We start from the raw sequence: 21204 nt of genomic DNA on the forward strand, positions 1-21204 counted from the left end.
CAGCAAGATGGGCCAGAAATTCTTTAGTTCTGATGGGTCGGCTGAAGGTTTCTTCAAGAGAGGGCGTATTTTGGCATGTTTCCAGTCCTCAGGGAATGTGCCCGTGCTGATGGAGCAGTTGATTGTGTTCCGAAGCTTGGGGGCGATGGATGCGCTGGCTCTGATGTATATGTGGTGTAGGCAGGGATCTGAGGGGGCTCTGGAGTCGGTGCTGTTCATGATGTTGACTGTTTCCTCTGTGGTGAGCGTGGACCAGTCGTGGATGGTCTGGGTGGGTTCTGAAGGGGTGGGTCAGCCGCAGGTTCCGGTGCCAGGTGACATGAAGCGCCCATAAATGTCCTGGATCTTGTGGTGGAAAAAGGAGGCAAGTTTGTCGCAGAGGTCCTGTGACGGGGGATGCTGGTTAATTCGGAGGGGGGATCTGTGAACTCGTTGATGACTGAGAATAGTTCCTTCGAGTTGTGTGCGAAAGAGTTGATGCGCTTCCGGAGTGCGTCCTTCCTTGTGTTCTTGATTTTTTGGCGTTGGGCATTGGTTGCGCACTCTGGATGAGGCGAGGTCGCTGGATAGGCTGTTCCTCCATTTTTTCTCTAAAAGTCTGCTGGTACGCTTTGATTCTTGGATTTCAGTGGTGAATCAGCTGGCCTTCTTAGGTATGCGTTTGGCCTATGTCAGTCGGAGAGGGGCTAGAGTGTCGGCTCATTCAGTGATTCATGCGTTGAGATTGCGCACTTCTGTGTTGGTGTCGTCATGGGGGGAGGAAGGGATTTGGCGAGCGATGAGGTGAGTTGCTGGTTGGTGATTTTGTTCTATTTCCTGTGGGGGGTCCTGGAGTTGCGGGTGCAGCGGCTGGGTGTGGTGATTGTGAGGTGTATGCAGCGGTGGTCGGTCCAGTTTGGGGTGGAGATGGTCTCGATGGTGATCCGGTCACTTGAGGTGAAGATGAGATCCAGAGTGTGTCCTGCGATGTGTGTGGGTGTGGAGGCCAGCTGTCTGAGGCCGAGGGTGGCGAAGTTGTCGAGTAGAGCGGTGGTGTTTGGGTCGGTGCGGTCCTCGAGGTGGAAGTTCAGATTGCTGAGGAGGGGGTAGTTGACTGATGGCAGCGCCTGGGGGGTAGCGATGTCTAAGGCATCATCTATGAAAGCTGGGTGGGGGTTGGGTGGCCTGTACACCAGGGTGCCGTGGATGGAGGAGTTGTGGTTGGAGTACACCAGGAAGTGAATGGATCTTCTTGGACGGGCTTGACGCATAGTGAGGACTTGGGTACGATGCGAGTCCTCCATTTGGGCGGGAGGGCCGGTCCCTCCTTAGGATGCTGTAACCGTCGGGAATGGCGATGTCTGGACCCGAGGTGGGGTTGGTCCAGGTAGCGGTGAGGAAGGCGATGTCCGGTCGGGTGGTGTCGATCAGGTCCCAGAGTTCGGTGGCGGGAGCAGATGTTCAGGAGCAGCCAGTCTATGGCGTTGTGGAAGTTGCTGGTATCTTTGAGTGCGGAGAGTACCTTCGGTTTGTTGAGGTTGACGCTGAAGTTTCAGTTCTTGCAGGTGAAAAGTCCGTAGGTGTCCTTGGGGGAGATGGTGCTGCAGTTGTTGAGATGTCCGATGTTGAGGTGGAGGAGGGTCTCGGAGTCGTAATGGAGGCAGTTCAGGGGGTGGTCTAATGGAGATCCAGGATTCCTGGTGCTGGGCGTGGTCCAGGCACGGATGGGCGCAGACAGGCTTGCCAGCGGCTCCCCAGTGGCACGCCGCACTGCGGCTGCCATTAAGAAGGGGAGGGAGGCAGGGGGAGCAGTCAGCTGCGAGGCGGAGGGCGGGAAAGATGCTTCGCAGGGAGGGATGGGGGCAGAGGAAGAGGAGAGAAAGGAAAAAGCACTAGGGAAAAACGAGGGATGGTAGAAGATAAAGGCAGGAACTGCAAGAGTGAAAGAGCGACAGAGAGAAGAAAAGAAAAGGAAAATACTTACTTGTGATGGCCACTAGACCACCAGGGATAAGGAGCAGGGACGAGCCTGCAGGTGGAGGAGGGCCTCAAACTGAGAGTCAGGAAACTCTCAGTTCATGCCAGGCAAGAGACAGAGACAGCAGCTAGAGGTGCTGGGGAGGGCAGCAGACGCTGGCCAGGAGGTCAGTGCACACTGGAGGGAAGGATATTAGTACACACACAACACACACGGCATGGCAAGCCACGCCCACACACACACAAACACCCGTACCAACACACACACACGCCAAATCGCATATTTACCACACATACATGTGGAAGAAAAGCCAGGAGAAGGTTGTCACCAACGGTGCAGTGCTGTGTGTATATATATATATATATATATATATATATATATATTAAAATCTATAAAATAATTATCAGTAACAATGTACAAAGAGGCCCAAGGCCCAATCCATAATGTCCATAGTGCCCCTTGCACACTGGGCACAGAATGAGGCCCCAACTTGACTCCTGACTGTAAACTGCTGGCCTCCACTGGGCAGGGGCATCAAGGGGGCATGCAGGCACCTCAGGGGCGAGGGCGTGCCATGAGTGGTGGTGTGTGTTTGGAGGGGGGATTAGGTTTGGGTTTTGAGGGGGGTCCTTAGGCTTGGATGGGGGGGGTGGGCTTAGACTTAGATTTGGGGGTGAGTGGGTTTGGGAGGAGTGACTGTGGACTTGGTGGGGGAGGGGCAGGGCGATGACCAGGGGAGGCCTGGGATGGGGAAGGCAGGGGTGTGGGGAGGGTAACAGGGTGCTTGGCGAGGCAGGGAGAAGTTCACTGGTGGGGAACAGGGAAAATTAATGGAGGAATTGATTCTTGGGGGCACGGGGACAGTCATGGCAGAAAGGTATGGGAGTGGAGGTAGAGGGAGTGGTTGAGTGGTGAGTACATGGAGGTGATTTGGGTGCAGGTGCGTGCTTGGATGCCATGTGTGTGGTGCGTGACTGTTGGGTGGGTGACGGTGGGCGTTTAGATGTAGTGGGAAGAGGGGGGAGGAGATGCAGGGAGATGGCAGGGGGGATGTGTGAGTGAATGTTGTGGTGTCTGCAGGTAGGGTGGGTGTGCTGCATGTGGGGGTGTTGAAAATCGTGCTGAGTGCACATATGGTGTATGGGGTGCATGTATGCGGGTCTGATGTTGTGGTGACGGTGGCAGTAAGTGCACTCGTCCCCTCAGATCTGCTGGATTCAGCCTCCCAGGTCCCATGGACTGCAGCTTCCCAACTCGCCGGTGCCCCTTCTCCTTCGCCTGATGATGCTGATGCACACAAAGACAGGAGGAGAGGGAGGGAGGGTGGCAGAGAGAGACAGGTTGCAATGGGTCAATGCCAGCACAACAGTGTAACAACGTCATCATCTGCTGCCATACCATGGCACGCAATGCCCTCACCTATGCATGCTACAACAGTGGGACACCATGGGGCAAACTACAGCTATGCTGATGTGTACTGCTGATGGTGGTACGATTATACCCATGTACTTGATGTGAGTCACACTAGTCACACATGCCCAGTACTGGCCAAATCCAGATGGCCGGTTAGTGAAACAATTCCTGCACTCCTGTATCAACTGAATCCTACATGAATAGGTAGCATGCCTACTAAGCCATTGGCAACTAGAACACTGACATCTTGCTCCACTCTGCTTCACTACACATATAGTACAAGGCAGCAGAATGAGGACTCACTCATCTCCCCTGGCACAGTGGTCGGAAAACGCAGATGACAATGCCCTGACACCTCAGGTGTACTGATGATGTTGGCAGCAGCTAGGTTCCAAAACTTGTTTGTGGGTGACCACACAAATTATACATAAGTCACTGACTGCATGGTATGGTCACACATCTATGTTACCAATCCTGGCAGGGTGACTGAGACTCAAAGCGGACAGGCATCTACCTAGTACCTATGCTACAACTTCCCACTAGTCCACATCCCAAAAGCACCTAAGCAACACATTAACGAGGTGAGAGTGTGTACTTACCCCCTTGTGGCTGCTGTGCTGCCCTCAAGCGACCATCTTTGTCAGGGTAGGCCACCGCTAAAATGCGGGCCATTAGGGGGTCAGGGTCCGATGGGCACCCCTCCCTCGTTGGGAGGACCTCTGCGGTCTTCCGGGCCCAGTGTCTTAGGTCTTCCCATCTCTTTCTGCAGTGGGTGCTTCACGGGGCATGAATCCCCAGAATCCGCACTTGCTTGGCGATGGTCCATCAAATCTCCTTCTTCTGATGGGCACTGACCTGCATGGGCGACACAGACAGTAGGAGAAAGTCTCACACATCTCATGGCCACACTGACATGTTTATATGCCACCAACGGTCAGGTTTCTCACCTATCTCCATGCATCCACGTCCCAATGCCTTATATCCACATACACATCGCTAACAGACAGGAGCGGGACATTAGACTCACTTGCTGCTCTGGTGCCCCATACAACTGTCCATACAGGGGTAGGACCCCTTCCACAAGCTTCTTGAGTTCCTCCTGTGAGAAGACTGGGGCTCTATCACCTGCAGGATGTGGCATCTTGGCTACCAGAGTCAGTACACAGCAGCACGTGCAGTGGAGGTCTTGTGTGCAGGAATGTCAGTAGTCAAGTGAGCTTTGCCACATGAAATGGCAGTTACGTCTGCCATGGACATCACCGCCGGCGGCAATCACCATTGGCTTCAGTCTCCCATAGACAACCATGTTATCCAATGAGGAGCTGCACGGCGGTTGCGACCGCCCCCGCCATGACGTCTAACTCCAGCGGTATGAGGTAATTTCCATCTGTCCTGTGCATGCAGGACAGGCAGCTGCCATTTCACATGTATGTTGTGAATAGGGGCTGAATGTTAGCAGCGTCACAGATGAAAATTGCAACTATTGCACAGCTTTACTGTGTCCACACAGTCAATGCAGCCTTTTCTGACTTCTCCCCTTCCCATTCCCAGATACGGTGCAATGTTGAGGATAAGACATGCTCCTGTGCACCGGCCCCTAGTCAACCTTGCCACCCTGGAAGAGTGACACGTCATTCAGACGTATTGCCTGAACCGTCAGACCATCATGAAGCTGGTGACCCAGTTGGAGTCTGATCTGTTGCCTGCCATCCGTCATCTCAATGCCATCCCTCCCACAGTACAGGTGTTGTTAGTCCTCCACTTTCTTGCCACAGGGTCGTTCCAGATGACAGTGGGCTTGGCAGCAGGGATGTCACAGCTGATGTTCAGTAACGGTTTGAGGGATGCTGTGTTCCCTGCTAAGACATCTGCCCTGCTACATCAGGTTCCCCCAATGTGCTGATTTAACCACTGTCAAAGGTGCCTGCCATGATTTGGCACGTGTCCCTCGGGTGATAAGGGCCATAGATGGCACACACATTGATTTGGTGCCACCCAGGAGATATGAACAAGTATTCAGGAATAATTTTCTTTTTTATTCTATCAATGTGCAGGTGGTGTGTCTCGCTGACCAAAGTATCTCACAAGTAATAGCCAAGTTCCTTGGTCCTGTGTATGACTCCTACACTCTGAGGAACAGCAAAGACCTACACCTGATGGCACCACTACTGAGGGACCGGGCCAGGCTCATCGGTATGTATCCAATAGTATATGTGCCCCTGTACACTCAACTCTCTTCACACCCAGCCCTATCTCCCTCCCAGTCTTGACATGGGTCCTACCTCTGTGCAAACAGGTAACTCTAGCTATCCCACCCTTTCCTGGCTACTGGCACCTGTGAGACATCCGAATACAGATGCTGAAAACTGTTTTAATGAGGCCCACTGTAGGACAAGGCGTGTGATCGATGGAACCTTTGGGCTACTGAAGGCCAGATTCTGGTGTCTACACATCTCTGGAGGTGCCCTACTCTACAAACCACTGAGTGTGCCTGATCGTGGTTGCCTGCTGAATGCTACGCAATCTGGTGCTGATACGTTACATCCCATTGCTGGACGCAGAGGAGGTGGCAGCTGGACCAGTGGCTGATGATGGGGACATGGGGAGTGAAGAGGATGAAGATGATGAGGATGCAGCTGACTCCAGAGCAGAGTTGATACAATACTTCCACTGAGCTACAGGTATGTGTTAGATGTATGTTATGTGACCTGTGTTCCTGGCTGCCTTGTGACATAGATCCTCGGGTTTGTGTTAGCGCTGGTGGAATTGGGTGCATCTCTGCCTCTGGGTGGGTTTAAGGGGTGTCACATTTCACCATCAGTGGGGTTGTTACTGTGCACATTTCAGTTCAATCATCTCCCTGCTGTTGTGTTGCTTCACATGTGACGTTTGTGCTTTTCCATGGTTCCCTGTACTGTCACATCAACTGCAATATGTGTGCTACACATTGTGGTGTCAACAGTGATGCTGCCTCTCCTAAGAGTCCACATTGGGAGGCAGTGCAACATTACTGTATTAACTGTGTGACATGCCTTAAGTTTAGCTTTGTGTGCTGTGATGGAAGGACCATTGGGGATGGCTGTCTTGAGAATGTGGGCCTGACATGGGCATATGACCAGAGCTGACACTTGCCAACTCACCCTTGGGACTTTGTAATTGTGGTGCATGTGTGTTGTGTGGGCATTTTTAACTCCTATAGTAATTGTTGTCCCTGTCTTGTTCTGCTTGCAGGGCATTTGTGTAGTGCACTCTGGTTCCTGCATCACCCGTTGCCTCCCTTGATACGTGTCCAGCCTTTGCCTGCTCCACTATCATCCATGCTGCATATTGCTCCCCTTTCTGTCACTTACACAAACTTTGGCAGGACAATGGGTTGACAGTTAAACATGTAATGTCACAGTAAATGTTACTTCTTACAATAAAGCACCTAGACAGTAGCTGTGCTCAGTAGTGTTTATTTGTGACTGACACATGAAAGGGGTGATGGGTGGGGTCATGGTGGGTGAACTCATCTGTGTAGTCTGGCCAACTATGTGTATTCCGGCTCCTGTACAGGGACGCCATGGGAGAACAGAGAGCTGACAGTGGAAAGACAACAGGGTGTGTCAGTGGCACACAAGGAAGAATGTTCAGGAGAGGGTCACTTCCTGACGGTGGTGTTGGTCTTGGCATCAGTTCCTCCAGGATGTCTGTTTGGATGTCCCCGCTTGCGTAGGGGTCCCTCAGCTACAGGGGATGGGTGCTGGTGATCTGCGGGTCCTCAGGCAGTGCCCCAATTCCACTAGCTGCTGCTGTAGTGGAGGGCTCTGTTGGGATGTGGCTAGTGGAAGGGATATGCTGGTGGGTGGAGGACTCACGCAGAATGGTGGTCAGTTCCTTGAGCACCCCTGCAATGGAAGCCATGGTGGCAATGAGGGCCTGCCATCGTGGCCTCGGTTTGGTGGTATGCACCCATCTGTTGTTGTGCCTGCCCTGTCCTTTGGACCACAGGTCCCCTCCCACTATCCATGGCCACCTGTGCCTGTGCCCCTGGCACAGTGTGCCCACTCCCAGTAGTGCAAGGACCTTCATTGTCTTGAGTGTGTGCCCTTGACTCTTGCCCCTGTACTTTGGGGCACACTTCGGATTCACCCATCCCTGGGGCACTGGTTGTGAGGGAATAGGCTGGCTGCGGTGTGGCTGCCACATGGGAGAGGGAGTCCGGTGTGTCCAGGGTGGGGCTGCTGGGTATGGACTGACTAGTCAACCCTGATGGGCCAGGTAAGTCGTCACTGTCCAGACATCCACTGGGACCTTCATCCTGGGGAAGGCTGTCTGACCAGGGCATCTGCTGGCGGGTGACAGTGGCAGCCGGAACTGTGGATGGAAGGGGAGTGAGTTCCATTTTGTAGATGTCTTTGTTGGCTACATCGTGTGATGCATGGTGTAGCCTGACTTGCTTCCCAGGGATGGCAATGACAGCTGCAGTGATGCAGACATTGTTTGGGGGATGCAGATTGTGCCATTGTTTCCATGTGCCATTGAGGGTTGAGGATAACACTGTCATTTCCATATGTTGGAACGCTGTCGAGGCTGCCAGTCGGTGTGGCATGTGGTTTGATTTTCCATGCAGGTGTTCCACTGTGAAGTAGGACTGTGATCCTCTGAGGTGTAGGGAGTGTTGCATTGTGGGAGTTGTGTTGCTTGGCATTGTGCTTGGTACCCGTGCATTAGGGGGTGACTGTGTGGGATGGTGGCAGTGGGGTGGTGTGGCATGCCGGGGAGAGGCTTGGGTGGCTTGGGGGTGCAGAAGTGTGGGATGGGGTGGATTGGGGAGTGATGGGTGGTGGGAAAGCATGCTGGGCAGGAGTGGCTGATGCCTGGGGGGTGTTGTTGACTTACCAGAGTCGAGCCCTTTCGATGATTCCAATCAGACCCTCAGGAGGCATGATGTCCAAGATATTCCCCTTCTAGGATGTTAGCTCAAGGGGTGGAGGTGGGGGCACACTGCCAGTCTTCTTCAGGGCGATCTAGTACCTGGACACCATGGAATGCATCTTCTCCCGTAGGTCGTTCCACCTCTTCCCGATGCCCTCCCTTGTGTGTGGATGTGTGCCCACTGAGTTGACTCTGTCAATGATCCTCTGCCATAACTCCGTTTTCCTTGCCATCGATGTTTGCTGGTCCTGGACTCCTAAAAAGTGTGGCTCTACCCTGACGATTTCATCTACAATGACTCTCATCTCATTGTCAGTGAAACCTGGGTGCTTTTGACGTGCCATTTGGTGGGGTGATCATGTTTGGATGTGGGTGCAGGTGGGTTGTGGTGTTGGTGTGTGAGTGTGATATGCGCCTAGTGCAGTACGTGCAGTTGTGTGGCGTGTGCTGAGTGTGCAGTGTGAATATGCCTGTGGTGTATGGGATCAGTGTGAATGGGTCATCACTATGTGTGCTGTTTGTAGGATTCACAAGGGATTGTGGGTGTGAGTGAGGGGTTGTTTTATAGTGCCGTGAGCAGGTGTGTGTGGCTTGTGTATGTGTCTCAGGTGTGGGGTATTCAATCTGTCCAATGTGGTGTTGCCTACTACTGGCGGTACCTTTCGGAACCACAGTGGTGCGCACCGCCAATCGTGGTCTGCGTGCATGGACCGCTTGCCAGGGAACTGACACGTCATAGGAGGATTGAATGATGTTGGCGTGGCAGGGCTGGTGGTCAGACAGTCATTCTTTCTCCATCTGTCGGCCAGGCGGTGTTGCATTTGTGGATGATTTGGGGCAGTTTTCACTTTGTGACTCGTAATACAGCGGTCACTGTACTGCCAGCACTGACCGTATGGTGGCGGTATTCTGCATAGCGGTCTTGCCTGGAAATCGCCAAAGTCGTAATGAGGGTCTCAGTGTCTGCAAGATAAGCACCAGCCTGCATCCCTGACAACTGCCGTCTATACCAAATAATAGACTCTCTCTGGCATTTGGTGCTCCCTGCTTGGCATCCTTTGAGCATGATGCCCACCAGTCATCTGGGGGCCTCCTCTAGTCTATGGTACCATCCAAGGGTTCTTGTGTACATCCTGGCATCTGATGAATGTCCGTCCATTACTTTTGCTAGCTATCCCTGATATCTAGATGGCATTCCTGGTGGAAGGTTGGCATAGGGTGGATATCTCTGGTATCTGGTTATCATTTTGTGGCAACCCCTCAAACCTGGTGTTCGTCCCTGTGTTAGTCCAACACTCTTTGTGCCTGGGCACCACCTCTACATTCTGATGAGTATCCTTGGCATATAGTTGGCATTCCTGGCATTTAGTGTGCATCCCTGGGATCACCTCAGCATAAGGTGGAAATCCATGGAATCTGGAAGCCTCTCCTGGTATTGGGTTGGCATCAATGGCATTGAATTGTGACACATGCCGTCATTATGACATTGGTGGTAAATGCTGCTTACCGCCGTGCTAACGGGCACCAACTTACCGCCGCGCTGGCAACTATCCGTCCACCATATTATGACACACACACACCAATCCAATAGAATACAGCCACATACACAAATCCGCCAGACCAATGGTCAGTGCTAAAGTGGCGGTCCCAAAACCCACACCGTTATGCCAACAGAACAATGCCCATCACATTATGACCCACGAATCACCACGGTGGACATTCAACGGCAGTAAACCATTGACGGTACATACCACCGTGCTCAAAACCGACACCCACATACAAAACAGCACTACATTGGACAATTCAAACAACACACACCTGACACCAATACACACATCACACCCACACCACTATAAAACATACACCCTCATTACCCACAACCCCTTACAAATACAAATCATTGCCACCAGACAGACACCAAGACCACTGCCACAACTAGACACACACACCACTCACACCCATACACCCCTCACACCCTCCATATCGCACAACCCAACACATTACCCAAAACACCCTCACCAACACACATCACATAACACCCATGGCACCACAAAGGCACCTACGTTTCACTGAGGAAGAGGAGTTAAGGGTCATGGTGGAAGAAATCGTCAGGGTAGAGCCACAGCTCTTTGGAGCACAGGTGCAGCAGATATCAACAGCAAGGAAGATGGAGCTATGGTGGAGAATCGTGGACAGGGTCAACGCCGTGGGACAGCACCCAAGAACAAGGGATGACATCAGGAAGAGGTGGATCGAACTATGGGGGAAGGTATGTTCCATAGCAGCAAGACACCAGCTCGCTATCCAGAGGACAGGCGGTGAACCCCCCACCCCCTCCCCCACAACTCACAGCACGGGAGGAGCAGGTACTGGCAATACTGCATCCTGAGGGCCTGGCCGGAGTTGGAGGAGGACTGGATACTGGTAAGTCAACTTTTAACAATTATCACCCCATATACCCGCATGCCGTCACACACCCACACCCTCACTCCATCACTCCAGTCCATCCCACACACTCCACCATCACATCACACTAATTCCAAAGCCAAGCCGTGCATGCTGTACCAATGCATGGACACCCCTCCCTGCCCTGCATGGACACTCATCACCAAAGTATGCACAACATAGGGAAACTAACGTAACCACTATACACTAACATACACAAGCAAAAGCTGGCAGGGGAACAACAACCATAGAGGGGAAGCTACAGAAGTACAAATGTCAGACACCTGAAGCATAATACATCATTTACATCCCCACAGGTACCCCAGCCAATGTCACTGGAGAGGAGGTGCCACCACTATCCAGTCCCCCAACAGAAGAGACCCACAGTGATGACAGTAACTCTGGACTTCAGGATCTGGACGATCTATCTGGCCCATCAGGGACCACTGGACAGTCGGTCACCCAAGCCCAGTCACAGACCACCACAGAGCTTCCCCCAGGAACCAACACCACAGCACCCACCTAGCGTACCCACACCTCTGTCCCCACGACACGTCAATCAGCAGTGTGCCCACCTGTACATGGACCCCAGGCCACACCTCGCCCTCAACACAATCAGGGACCTGGGGTCAGTGGCAGTGGGCACACGGTTCAGGGGACAGAGGCACAGGCCAACAGGGACACTGGGAGGACTGCTGTGCACCAGGGGGAGGACAGGACCAGGGAACCGACTCTCCAGGAGGCACTCTCTGAGATCCTGGGAGCCGACCAACATTCGAAGGACACGATGGGCCAGATCCTAGACAACGTGCAGGAGAACAGGCGGCTGCAGGAGGGACAGTATCAGGGGATCAGGGAGGATTTACAGGCCATCAACAACACCCTGATCTCCATAGCAGGGGTGCTGGCAGACATAGCCAACATTATGAGGGAGGCAGTGTCACACCAGCGGGCCCCTAGCACTAGCCAGTCATCTGAACAGCCCTCCACTTCCACATCTGCTATTGGCCACGAAGACCCGCCACAGGACCAACAGGCCACCCGCACCCCTCCCCCTGCAGCAGGTGAACAACCCCACAAACGTTCCCTGCGAACCAGACAGAAGCCAGAGACACTTGACAAGACCACCCCCAGGAAATGAGTCTCTCCTGATTGTCCCCCTTGTGTCCCACTCAGTCACCTTGTCCACCTTGAACTGACATTGCTCCCCTTCCTATGTCCCCATGGGCAATGCACCTGTGCTACAAACAGGCTGGAACAAAACCCTGGACTTTCCTCCATCATCATCCCATCCCATTGCACTTTCCCCACTAGACTGTAGCGCTACAATAAACACCCTTGGATAAAAATCGACTACTAGTAATTAATGTATTGCAAATTTGTATTGATTGAAACAGCTACAACGATTGCAAATGAACTGTACATAGAATGAGCGTAGAAATAATGACCTGTAGCTGGCTGTTGTGATCGCACTAGGAGAATGTGTCCTATAACCAACATCTGCTAAATTAATATCCAGAGGTAACAGTAAGTAGGGCAAAGAAATGGGTAACGCTAGCATGGTAATGCCACACAGAATACACCAATAGTCATAGAAATGTAAAGTTGCACTGTCTCACCTGTGTGTCATTGAAAGTACTGACTTATCACTGATGTTCTGTTATCCACATCATCATCCTCTGCCTCCTCATCCTCACTGTCCTCAGGGTCCACTTCTGCCACAGGGGCATCTCCAGTCTCCTCCTCCTGCAGAAAAGGTACATGCCGTCTGAGGGCCAGATTGTGGAACATTTAGCATGCCGCTACTGTCTGGCAGACCTTCTTGGGTGAGTATCACAGGGTCCCACCTGTCAGATGGAGGCACCTGAACCTGGCCTTCAGGAGGCCAAAGGTCCTTTCTATAAGCCTTCTGGTTCGCCCATGTGCCTCACTGTAACGTTCTTCTGCCCTTGTCCTGGCATTCCTCACAGAGGTCAGCAGCCATGACAGGTTTGGGTAACCAGAGTCACCTGCAAATATTGAGGGACAACATTTAGACACACACTATTCTAAATGGCCAACACCATAGGCACACACCTACATTTACTGGGTGGGAACCAGGGCTCGCCTATCAGCCACACCCTATGCCTCTGTAGTTGGGCCCTCTCATTTGCGATGCTGCTATTCCTCAGGACAAAGGCATCATGCACCAACCCAGGATACTTAGCATTGACGTGGGAGATGTACTGGTCCGCCAAGTACACCATCTGCACATTCATGGAGTGGAAACTCTTACGATTACTGAACTCCTGTTAATTCTGAGGGTAGGGGTACAAATGCAATATGTGTTCCGTCAATCGCACCGATTATGTTGGGGATATGTCCCATTGCATAGAATCCGGCCTTCACAATGGCCAAATCCTCAACCTGGGGGAATGCAACGTAGCTGCACATGTGTTTTGATCAGGGCAGACAACACTCTGGTTAGCACGTTTGAGAACATTGGCTGTGACATTCCTGCTGCCAAGCCCACTGTCACTTGGAAAGAACCAGTTGCCAGGAAATGGAGAACGGATAGCACTTGCACAAGAGGGGCGAATCCCAGTGGGGTGACAGATAGCAGATATCAGGTCAGGCTCCAATTGGGCACACAGCTCTGTGATTGTGGCCCTGTCCAGTCTATAGGTGAGTATTATGTGCCTGTCCTCCACTGTAGCCAAGTCTACCAGGGGTCTGTACACAGGGTTATGTCTCCATCTCCTATTCATCTGCAGCGTTAGGTATCTAAGGGGCACAAGAGTGAGTAGGCTGTCACACACTGAACAATAGAGCTACAACAGCACTCCATAATGTGCAAACATGTAATGGTACAGTGTAATTAGTGAAGTATGTGCCTATTGATCCTGTAACGCAGCAATTATCGATAGGCTTGTCCACCCCCTCTGAAATGGCGACCGCCTGTCCTGTGTGGAGGGACAGGTGGAAGTGAGGTAATACCGCTGAAGTTGTGCGCCGTGGCGGTAGGCGGTCATGAACCGCCGTGCAATTCCTCATTGGTTAATTTTTGTCCCTATGGGGTACAGTGGCCAATGGGGATCTACACCGGCGATGACCGCCATTTTCTATTAGATTCCTCACTTGTTTCCTGACCTTCCATAGGAGAGGACCTACACTGCATGTGCTGCTTTGACCTGTGTCTGGAACCTACTATGGCCCGTGTGACTGGGGAAAGGGCCCCAGACTTCATTTCTGAGGAGTTGGAGCGACTGGTGGATAGGGTCCTACCCCAGTACGGACTACTGTATGGGCCTCCAGACCAACAGGTGAGTGCACCTCTTGCAAGATGCATGTGGCAGGAATGCTTGGAGTTGTGTGTGAAGGTCTCATGTATGGGGGTGGGTGGATGTCCTCTTGACGGTTTACATGTTGTGGGCTGGGCTGTGTGTGTGCTAATGGGGATGGAAACGGGTATGGTGGGCCATTTGTGTGACAGGCTGGACTGTTTGTCTAATTTTGTTCTCCTGTCTGTATTGCCTCTGCAGGTCAGCGCCCATCAAAAGAAGGGTACATGGCGTGCCATCGCCAAGGACGTGCGGACCCTAGGGGTATATGGCAGGCGGAGCATCCACTGTCGCAAATGGTGGGAGGACCTGAGACGCTGTGCAGGGAAGACTGCAAAGGACCAGCTGGCGATGGCCTCCCAACGAGGAAGAGGTGACTGTCGGACCCTGACCCCACTGATGGCCCGCATACTGGTGGTGGCCTACCCTGAGCTGGATGGGCGCTTGAGGGCATCACAGCAGCCACAAGGGGGTGAGTACAGTGGCTATCATTACAATTTACGGCTGGTGGGGTGGGATTCAGGTGGTGGTTGTGTGTCCTTGGGTGCCCCTAGGCCAGGTCAGACATAGCAGCATAGGTCCTCTGGTGGCTAAGGGTTTGAATGAGAAATACTGCTTACCTAGCTTGTTAAAATTCACTCCTGGGCAGAGCTGCGTGGGTCCCAGATGTGCTGCAGTTGGCGGTGTGTGCCCCTCCTCATTCCTTAGTGACTAGCCATTTCACTGGTAGTGCCATGCATAGTGCGTAGTCCTGTTCCCTGTGTGTGAGGGTGCTGGTTACGCCAACGGTGGGTTAGGTGCAGTCATTGACCCTGTGTATCCTTTGTCTCTCTCCCTCTCTTTCTTGTTTTGTCATCCTGTCCTTATGTGCATTAGTATCATCTGGCAGAGGAGTAGAGGCACTGGCGACAGAGGGAGGTGCATCCCACAGGACCCTGGAGGCAGAGTCCACTGTCGCTGAGGGCACCAGTGGGACTGAGGGCGAGGGGAGCACTACGTCAGAGACTGGAGGGGACAATACAGACTCTGATACCTCCTCCAAGGGGAGCTCCCTGGTGGTGGCGGGCACCTCTGTGACCACCCCAGCTGCAGTTACAGCTGCCTCCACCCATATCAACACCGCCCTCCCAATAGCCCCTCAGCGAGTTGCCTGTGCCCGCTCACACTGGAGGGTGGGCATCTCCTTTGCCCCAGGCACCTCAGGCCCTGCCCCAGTGAGCCCTGCTGCCCTGAGTGAGGAGGCTATTGACCTCCTGAGATCCATCTCTGTAGGGCAAGCAACCATTGTGAATGCCATCCAGGGGCTGGCAGCTCAGATGCAGCAATCTAATGCATTCCTGAAGGGCATTCACGGTGGATTGGCGGCCCAACAGAGATTGAGCCAGGCTCCGGCCTCCTCTCTGATGGCAGCCATTTTCCCTGTTTCAACCATTCCCCGTCCAACCTCCCCTTCCCAGTCCCATTCTCCTCAACCCCAACCCATCCCAAGCACACAGGCAGACGAGCATGCACACAAGACAACACCCAAGAGTGTCACTGGCAAACACAAGCACCACACTTCATGCCACAGACACTCACACAAACACCATTCAGTTGCAGACACAACAACATCCACTGTCTCCACTGTCTCCCCCTCCTCCTCCTCCACCTCCCATCCAGTTGCGTCTACACTCACACCTGCATGCACTACATCAATATCCACTACTAGCATCATCACGACACCAAGCAGAACACACACACCACGCTGGCAGACACCTCCACAACATCCATGCACGCGTCCCCTGTGTCCTCTTCCACTGTGTCTGCCCCCCTTCCAAAAGTACACAAACGCAAGACTCAGACACCCAACAGCCATCCACCTCACAATAGCATACAGCCCGGGCACCTGCACCCGAATTCAGCAGACAAACATCTCGCACAACCACTCCCTCATCCTCCACTCCCATTACTGCTCCTTCTTCCTGCCCCAATGTCCCTAAAAAGCTTTTCTTTTCCATGATTGACCTCTTCCCTACCCTCCCCCCCGCCCTGCACGTATGGGCAGGGTAGCAAGGACCCAGCCAAGTACCTCAGCCAAACAGTCCACGGGCCCAATGTTTGCACCACCTACTCGTGGTGGAAAGGATTCCAGGCCAACAATACTGAAGGGGAAGGAGCCTGCAACAGCTGCTAAGAAGGGGAAGGAGCCTGCACCAGCTGCTAAGAAGGGGAAGGAGCCTGCAGCAGCTGGAAGGAAGAGGAAGGAGCCTGCACCAGGAGGCAGAGGGGGGGGGAGAGCCCATCCACCAATGCCAGGAAGGGTAAGGGATCCCCAACCCATTAGCAGGAGGAGAGGAGGCACTCTACGCCAGCGGAGGCTGCCAGCCAAACACCGCCACCACCAGCAGCTGTCACAGGGCTCCCACCACCAGCCATGGTTGTGCAGCCATCAGAGGGTGCAGGGGATGAGTAGGAGCCTCTCACAACCACCACCACAGTGCAGCCATCGGAGGGTGCAAGGGCTGAGCAGGAGCCTCCCACAACCACCACCACAGTGCAGCCATCACCACCAGCTGACGCCATATAGTCCAGCCTCCATGGGCTGCTGTGCAGCCTGTCCCCACCAGAACCAGTGGGCAAGACACCCACTTGAGAGACTGTGGCCTTGCACTCCCCAGGACAAAGAACAGGGCATGTTGCCCCCTCCAGAACCAGTGGGGAAGACACCCACTTGAGAGACTGTGGCCTTGCACTCCCCAGGACAAAGCACAGGGCTTGTTGCCCCCTCCAGAACCAGTGGGGAAGACACTCACTTGAGAGACTGTGGCCTTGCACTCCCCAGCACAAAGCACAGGGCATGTTTCCCCCTCCAGAACCAGTGGGCAAGACACCCACTTTAGAGACTGTGGCCTTGCACTCCCCAGGACAAAGCACAGGGCATGTTGCCCCCTCCAGAACCAGTGGGCTTGTTCCCGCATCCGGCTGAGGTGCCCCTCCCTCTCCCTGAGGTGCCTGCCTATTTGACAACTGATGCCCCTGCAGTGTTCTATCCGGATTGGTGCAGGATTCGAGTGGGGCCTTGGACTGTGCCCTGTGGCCTTGTGGGCCCTTTGCACTATGAACTGGGCAGTGTCCCTTTGTTAAATACAAGTACAGATCTGTATCATGGCTAAATCGGAATTATCATTTTACTGTTGGACTGATTACAATCATTTTCGTAAATTCCTTTTGTCCTAGCATTATTCAGCAGATTTTCGTTGACAGATTGTTTTTGTAATGCAGCTGTTGTGTGTATGGGGTGTGTATGTCGGGTGTGTGTGGTGTGTGTGTGTGTCACTCTCTTTTTCCTCCCCCCATCCCTTGTGTGCTAGGCGTCTGTACTCACCGTCACCGAAAAACGACTATTTTACAGTAAAATATGTGCATTCATGTTACAAAACATACAGGATGATATCTGAGGAAAATATAGTTTATATTTATTTACAAAAAGTAATCGGCTAGCTATGTGCTGATAAAAGTGTACATTTTCAAATAACAGCATACAATTGATTGACAAAAAATAAGATTATTTACTGACAACGTAACGCTAGTATTTGAAAGAAAAATATGAGTATTGTCGGAAATGAACAACCAGTTATTTGCAAAAAAATTAGATGATTACCAAGGTTTTTGTGAATTAAATAAGTATGCTTGTAGAAAACTTACAATACTGAAGGTATTAGACAAAATGAATCGATTTTTAAATTATATTTAAAGCTGGTATTTCAGATGCAGTTCATGTTCAGTTCTAAAACGTATTGCTGGTACTATTTCCTTGGTGTCCAAGGGCACTTGCTGGCTATGTTGATTATTTCAGAACTCGCATTTCTTTGTTTACTGCTGTGAGACATTTCATTACCTACTGCTGTGAACCATGAGCATGTACCATTAATGTAACCTAATGTAATTTTGAAATATGTTATTAAACGTATTTATGAAATTAGCTGTATGCTTCCAGTCAAGGTTTAGGGTTAGCATGAGCCTTGGGGGCCAGGGCTAATTTGTTTTAGACTTTAGAGTTATGGTTAAAGTTAGGGGATAAGGCTGGGTGTGAGGTTAATATTAGGGTTAACATTAATCCTGTGTCAGGGGACAGGACTAAGCGTACTGATTTAGAGTTTGGCGGGCGGGTTAGTTCGCCACAAACATGATGGACAACCCATCCGCTGTATTACAATCTCCATAGGCTATTATGGGATTGTAATACCGCAAACCAGATATTCGTTACGTTGCGACAAGTAACCTCCTCTACAAAACTCTAAATCAGGGCCCAAGTTTCGATTTAAGATTGGTTTTAGGTTTATGGCTATAAATTATATTTATCATAGAGTGAACTGTAGATTTAGGCTCACAGATAGGGTTGGTGGTATGCACTGCTTAATTTGAGCCAGTGGATGTAGGCAGGGCTATTTGAACTCTTTTTTATGGACTGGGACTTATTTTTCATCCCTTGGTATTCAGGAACTCCGACAGTTGACAGCAGAGGTCTTCCAAGAAACATTTGAGCCCCAGCACTTATTCTTTTATACATTAAACACTGGTAGTAGGCTTAAGTTAGCATTAAACTTAGCTTCGAAGTCTAGGGTAGATATAGAGTTTATGTTTGTAACGGTCTCAATAATTATTATTTTATAAGACGTGTCAGAATTTCAGCCATGAAAATAGTAATCTTGTTTTTAGGTATGTATATTTCTGATTTTTTAGGCATTATATTTTAGGTGTAGCCATAAGACTTATGTAACACAAGCAGGAGCTCTGATGCTTGAATCTGTGAAATCTGTGTAACCCGAGGGATAGCTCTGCTAGCTATGTGTTATGATTGGAAAACACATCTAACAGTTTACCATGTCAAATTTAATTCACATGATTAGTCTTTGATACCAGAGTCGGGGGCAGGTGAGAAGTACAGGCAGTATTATGAGCAGTGTTGTGTCTGTCGTCTCCTCACTATCTCAGGGACCTACTTTCTATAGAGCTCAGACAGCTCCAGTGCAAAGATGACATGTTGCTGTTTGTCACTCTTGTCCCGAAGAAGCAAGGACCTATTTGAGGCACTGTGTTGAAAAGTGGTGCCTTCCCATGGTCATTCGTGGTAGCACCCTAAGGAGGCTGTTTCCTGTGTTGGTTGTGTAGCGCTAGCCCAAAGTTCAGTAATGACTCGTCTAGTTTCTATGACTCTGCAGTGGTAGCTGTGGTCGAGCAGTGAGGCTTACTTACAGGAGCGGCTATAGGTTGCACAGTCCATTGCACTCTGAGTAAAGACGAGAAATTCATTAAAAAATGTATACGTCTTTAATACCATAACATCCGTAAAACAGTTGAAAGCAAAGAGCAGCGAAAAAAAATGCCTTGCACTGACAGTTGCCGAGAATGTGTCCCTAACAAGCAATCGGAGGAATCAGTTTTCTGCTTACTACTTTGAGAGTTCATCGTTACTTTGAGAGTTCATCGTGACATCAGTGGCATAACAAGGCCCATGCAACACCTGCGATGCAGGTGGGGGCGAGCTTCAGGGGCCCGCCAAGCACAGTACCTGTAATGTCCGTGTGCAGGTCTAGTGTTCATGGGCAGTTTTGTTTGAACATGGCATACATGTGGTTTCCTGTGGCAGGTTAGCCAGCAGGTTATGAACAAATGGGAGAATGGCGCATTTGGCCGTTCCGCACCAACTACCAGTATGCGTGTGCGTCTCCGGCTCTCACGCGCACCCTCAGGCTGCCGGCATGCTGCTTTGACGGTGGGAAGTGGCGCCTAACCTATGGAGGAGTCCAGTTCCGCCCTCGCTCACAAGCGCACATGTGCTGCCTTGACCCCAGGGGACACCTGAACACACGCCGAGGCCTGCTCCTCCATGCATCGGATGCTTGCACAAAGTAACATCCCAGACACCATGAGGGCTTCACAGAGGTTCATCACAAGTGTCATTCAATCGCTACACATCCTATAATGAAACAGTAGGAATACCTTAATTTTTTTTCTGGGTGGAACCCTACATATGCGAAATTCACTGCAAATGGCCCACAGTGAAAGACGTCTTAGGCCTGAATGGCCTTTATGGTTTGTTGCTGACACCTCTGCAAGCGTGAGCTGCCATTTGCCTGCACATCCTGTCAGCACTAAGGTAACCGTGCAGTGCCATCCAATAACCTCACCTACGTAGTTATGACCACTGCAGGCGCTCCACTGAGCGGTAGAAAACTGTAACTCACTGCCACATAGAGGCAGATTGGGCAGCACTATCTCAGCAGTTTGAGGAGTGGTCAACTTTTCTACCATGGTGGACAATGCTGCACCGGCCGGCAGCCCTCCCCACAGCAATAAACCATGGTGGGGGCGCTTCCGCCATTCAGTATACTAGCTGACCCTGTGACCGCATACAACTGGTGAAAAATCTCGGTTGGCAGGCTGGAAAACTATTTCGTAGCCATCCGCAAGCACGATCGGGCAGTCAAACTCTTCAGACATCTCCCAAACACCAGAGGGGTTGATGACTATGACACAGCAGTGAGAGCGCTTAACACACATTTTGACCTGCAACTAAATCCATATTTTGAACGATTCAAGCTCAATCAAGCAAGCCAAAAGGTAGGAGACCATCAACCAGTTCTATGCCCGACTCAGGGAACTTGGAAGCACGTGCACAGAAGATGATCAAACGAAATAAATATGTGTGCAAATCATGCAATGGTGGAGGAACGAAACACTCCAAAGCCTCATGCTGAGGCAACCCAACATCAGCTTCAAGGACATTCTGATACTGGCTAGACCGAACAACCTGTCAGCAGGCAGAGCAGATGATATTGACATGGCAATCACCAAGAAACCTGAGAAACCCCCAGTGATTTAAAATGGAACGTGCTGATGCGATTTGAACGCAACAAGCCAGGAAACAACCAAGGACGTACAATCCAGCCAAACCAGGAAGACGGTGTGAATATTGCGGAAGAGAAGAACATGTCACAAGAGAATGCCAAGCTCAGGGGAAGACATGCTCCAACTGTGACAAAATGAACTACTTTGCATCCGTAAGTAGAGGAGGCTCACGAGGGAGAGGAACACCAGGGAGACACGCCCCCACAATGGCGGTAAGACATCTGTCGCTAGATGAGCCGACCCTTCATGACACACAACATC

General features: G+C 51.5%; 1 long non-coding RNA gene across 1 annotated transcript in view; it reads left to right on the forward strand.

Moving 5' to 3' along the window:
• LOC138283372 (uncharacterized) overlaps positions 1-21204 on the forward strand; it is a 100060-nt gene that overhangs the window by 27509 nt on the left and 51347 nt on the right. The gene's annotated exons all lie outside the window — the stretch shown is intronic.

This window comes from Pleurodeles waltl, chromosome 3_1 (assembly GCF_031143425.1).
Source record: "Pleurodeles waltl isolate 20211129_DDA chromosome 3_1, aPleWal1.hap1.20221129, whole genome shotgun sequence".
Lineage (NCBI taxonomy): Eukaryota > Metazoa > Chordata > Amphibia > Caudata > Salamandridae > Pleurodeles > Pleurodeles waltl.